Consider the following 5,118-nt stretch of genomic DNA (forward strand, 5'->3'; position numbering starts at 1 on the left):
TCGCCCGCCCCGCCGCCCCCTCAGCGCCGCGGGCCCGCGGCTCCAAACTTTGCCCGGAGTTCGCCGCCTCTCCCCGGCGGCGGCGGCGGCGGCGGCTGCTCCCTCCTCCTCCCCCTCCTGCCCCGCTCTGTGTGCGCGGAGAGGCGCCCACTCCAGCTCATTCCCAGTCTGTCTTTTCTGCCAATTGCCTGCTGGCCGCCCCGGCCCGGCTTCCACCCCCTCCTTCCCTCCCAAACGCGCCGCCGAGGGAGGCAGAGAGGGAGGGAGAGAGGGAGGGATGGGAGGAGGAGGGAGGAGGGAGGGAGGGCGCGGAGGCGGCCGGCCCGCCGGGAACTCCGCCGCGCTCCATCCCCGCGGGGGCCCCGCTCCCCTGAGGGGGGTTCGCGCTCCTCGGGCTCGGGGGCTCGCAGGGAAGGGTCAGCGCGGCCGGGAAAGCCCCGGAGCGGGACGAGGAGCAGCTGCCCGGAAAAATCCCACCGAGGGGGAAGCGCCAAAAATAAACGTAAGGTCCCGCCGGCGGACGGTCACTGCCAAGGCGGGGTGGGTGCAGCCCCCGCCACGGCTGTTTCCTCCGTGGAAAAGTGCGTTCCCACACAGATACCTGCACACAGCCTGCCCAGTGGCGCTCGGACAATCGGCGGCTTTTTGTTTCAGCCCCTTTAATTTACTATTCCATTCCCTCATCTTTCCACGCCGGGCACCAGGTACCCGAATAATTTCTGCCCTGTATCAGGCACAAATGACATCCTGGAGATGTTTACCACCAGAGCCGGTCAGAAATTCTCAGACGGAATATTTTTGTCAGAGCACGGCAGTTTGTTCAGATCTAGGTGTTTGGTAGAGATGCTTCTGGTTTGGGCTGACTCAGGGTGGCATCCAGGTACATTTCCAGTTTCTAACTTTCCAGCTCTGGGCAGACTGGGCTGTCACATTCTCAAGCATCACCCCCTCCACGCTAAAAATGAGCCCAGGTCTTAAAAAACATATGAATACGAACTTTAGCTCCTCAGGGCACCAGTTCTCTGATAAACCACCCCAAAATGGTGCTGAGCAAGCAGCAAGGAGGCTGAGGGCCACCTGCAGAGTGCCCAGGTGCCTCTGGTAAGGCTGGTTCCCATTTCTCAACTCCAGCTGCTTCTCAGCTCCTTGCAACTGCTGCCCAGGAACAACGGCGTGAAAGTTTTGTGGGACCTGGCTCCCGAATTCTGAGCTTCCAAGCTGAGGTATGCTTCCCAATTTTCTCCATCCTATCAGAAGGGATGATGGTGAGTGCAAATTTGAGAGGCCTTCAGGGCTGCTCGGCAGCTCCCAGACACGCAGGTTCCTGCCAACCCACATTCCCGTATTCCAGGTTCCAGTGCAACCCAGCAGGGAGACTCCTCAAAAGCTGGGATCCAAAGGCTTCCCGTGCCTGTGGATTGGGAGCATTGGGAGCAGCCAGCCGTACAGATTGCCTTGTGGCAAGTGAGGAACCTATTGGATCAGTGTCTGAGGCTCTGAGGCAACCAGCTTGGCTCTCACTGGGATTTCAAACAAACAGCCCGTTTTATTCCAAATTGGAATAAAATTTTTGTACCAACTTTTGAAATATCAATAAATTTAATGCAACCGAAATACGCCCTTCTCTTTATTTTTTTTTTCCTCTCCAGCATTCTCATATTATTCCCCAACATGCATTCCCTGAGTGTCTCGAATTTTGGAGGCTCACCACTGAAATTTTGGACCGTTGCCCTGACCCAGTTTTTGGCTGCCTCGGTTGAGAGGCCTGAAGTACAAAGATGTGGAACCCCTGTAGATGATCCCAACATTGAGGAAACAGTTCCTCAATACCTCTACGACAATGCAAAAAAAGTATTAACACAATTTACACTAAAAGCAGGTGCCTTGAACTACTGACTTTCTAGTGCTGTTGACTTGCTGCATATTTTGAGGTTTTCTGAAAAGGCCAAGTTTCTGATAGTTTTGATCATTTAAGAATCTGAACTCTTATTTAAAAATTGTTTTTCACAGCTTTGGAGAATATCTTGAAGATGTGAAACAGACAGGGAAGTTAAATACATTTTTTTAACGTAGAATTACCTGCTTATTACATTTTTAAATGTGGTGAAGTAAAAGAACCTTTTTCTATTTTCTTAATTCTCGGCCCAGCACATTTTGCAACTAAAAGAAGCCCAGAAGAAGACCAGGCCTGAAGGACCTGCCTCAGACCTGGTAGGTCCATTCTACCTCAGAGAAGATCTCTGTTGGAGACCAACATTTTTTTGTAGATCCATCTTTTCTAGATGAGAAATCACAGGGACCATTCCATGCTTTTTTTCACCCGGAAAGTTTTCCATAATGCTCAAATCTCATTGCTCCACTCAGAGTGCATGCTGTGACCTCGGTTCAGCAGGGCTTCCAGAATGTTCTGTAAGTATTCATGGGCTGATCTTCACTCCTCACAGTCATATCACAAGTGATTGATTGACTGGGTAAATTTGAATAAGGGGAAGAGCTGAGTGGTTTGTACAGTGATTTAGTGGCAAGAGGGTGAATATAATTTGCTAAACACTAAACCAAACTGGGTCTCACTTGCTTACAATCTCATAAAGGAGGCAGTTAAACCACTGATGTAAACTCTGGGCCACAGCAGCACCAAAAACACTCCTGAAACCAAACATCTGGGGTTAGGATGTAGGATAAATTTTTAGGTTTAAGGCCGTGACATTTCGTGGAGCAGCTCGTGTGCCTGCTGGGTTACCTGTAAGAATGAACCCTTTTCTGTGAAAATGTGACTTTCTGAACCCCTAGACAGTAATCCTTTATTTCAGAGAGTTTTGGACACTCTCACAGTGGAAAAATTAACAGACAGGAAAAGCAGGACCGTCCCAGTTCTGCGTGGTCTGGATCCATTTGCTGGTTTACAAAATGTCTGACGCCTTGAAAGCCACCAGGCAGGAGAAGTTTATGCTTCTTCTTTTTTGTCATTATTTGTGATACAATTTGTTCTTTACTTTTTGAAAGTCATTATCTTTGCCTGTTTGTGGCATAGTAGGGGTTCAGGGACTTATCACAGTTTACTCTTGCTGAAAAATAAAGATATATGTAGTCTGCAATAATGTGAGAAAACCACATATTTCAAGAAAAAAACCCAAAACCCTTTTACAGCTATTTTTCATAACTTTTTACGAATACACTTACACCTTAGAATTACTAAAAAATAACATCTGCATACCTTGTTTCTTAATAGGATTAATGAACAGGAGCGGAATTTCAATTTTACTTTCACAAAGAGAAAAAAATTGGGCTCTGCTTCAGCAACAATACAAAATTAGCATGAGAAACAAGGAGGTGTTCGCTGGAGCTCATTTGTACCTTGATTAGAAATGTTTTTAACAGCTTCAGAGACTGAGGAACAGCTTCCATGTTCCCTTTATATCCCTTCAAGTAGCGAGAAGGGAGCGAGGGATTTTTGGGCAGACACAAACCTCCCTCCCCGACATCCCTGGTGCAGGGACGTGCTGGGACTGGCAGGATGGAGGGAGTGTGGCCAGAGCTGTTCCCAGTTCTTAGGGGAGCCTGGTGCCTGCTGAAACAGCTCCCAGGCTGCCTGAACATGTAATTGTGGCTAGTTTGAAAATCAGGGAGTGGTTGAGAACCAGCTTCTGATGTGCTGCCCCCATCTCTCTTTCCCTGACTCAAATATTAAGTATAATTCCCTACCTGGTCATTACCTGTGTGTGGAAGGGAATTTTACAACGGCACTGACCAAGAGAAGCAGGTGGACAACCTGTGGAGTTCACAGCAAATAGGGATTTATCTTCTCAACTCCACTTGCTCCATGTTCCCTAAGCAGCAGCCACACTGAAGCATGAGATGGGCAGTAATGAAAACGAGGAGCGAGTTTTAAATTGGGTTATATTTATACCTTACCTTATAAATAAGGGCTGTGACATTTGAGCCTATGTCATGTATAATATGTATAAATAAGGGACAGTGTGGGAGCTTTCCTTGGTGAAGGTAATATATACATATATATATATATATATGTAGAACAGCATTTATATGCAAGCAAACCTATCTTAATCACTCAGAACAAACCTACAGAAAAATAACCTGTGGTGTGAGTCACGAGAAAAGCAAGGTCATTGCAAGTTAATGTCTTCAGCTTTAATGTCAGCACTGTGGAATACCCAAATCCTTGCAGGGTACAGCAATTATTCTTCTCCACAGATGAGAAAACATGAATATACATTAAAATGTTGCCTTGTTGAAAATTCCTAATGCTCCATACACCCAGGCTTGTGTTCCAAGAGGCTCAGTAGTGCAAAAATCACACAACCACCTCTAACCAAAGGTGTAGTTAAGCCAGAATCCTTTCTGTGACTGTGGCAGCACCCATTGCCTGAGGAAAAAATATGAGGCAGCAGCATGTCCAGAGTGATCCTCCTAATATACTCTCCCTGTTTTTGGCAGTTATTTGTGCAGGTGCTCCTAAACTGGAGTTGACCTCCCTGGAGAGCCATGGACAGGCCATTCCTGCACTCCAGGACCTCTCTGCTCCTGAGTTACATTTACAAACGGCCTTCACTGGCCATTCTGGGCTGAGCCAGGATCACAGGACAGAGCTAAAGAGGAACCCAAATTGTCTACTGAAAACATATTGCCTGCACGGTTGCTCCCCTCATTACTTCTTTTATGAACTTTACAGGTCTTGGTGGCCATACAGGGCAGGAGAGGGCAGTGTTGTGGTCGGGGTAATAAGTGATCTCCTGGGAAATCGGAGCTTTGCCCTCTCTTTCACGTTGTTCCCCTGTGATATGAGGCAGCCTCAGCCAAGAGGGTGCCTGTTTGTGGTGTCCCCCGAGCTCTCGGGGGGCCCGGCGGCTCCCCTGGGGTCGGGGCACACACACAGCTGCAGGGGAAGCTCTGCTTCAACAGCACAGGACATCCTGCTGGGCAGGGGCCTCACAGGCCTCCTCAAGCACACACACCTTCGGGGCGCTTCGGAAACATCAGTCCTAATTCTGGTTTTCCCTGCTCGTCTTTGAAATCTTAACAGACCTTCTGTGATAACTCTTGGCGTGGTTTACGCCTGTCCAGCAAACGACAGGAGAGGGCAGCCAATAATCTGGAGGG

Source organism: Lepidothrix coronata, unplaced genomic scaffold (assembly GCF_001604755.1).
Source record: "Lepidothrix coronata isolate B3197 unplaced genomic scaffold, Lepidothrix_coronata-1.0 Scaffold176, whole genome shotgun sequence".
NCBI lineage: Eukaryota > Metazoa > Chordata > Aves > Passeriformes > Pipridae > Lepidothrix > Lepidothrix coronata.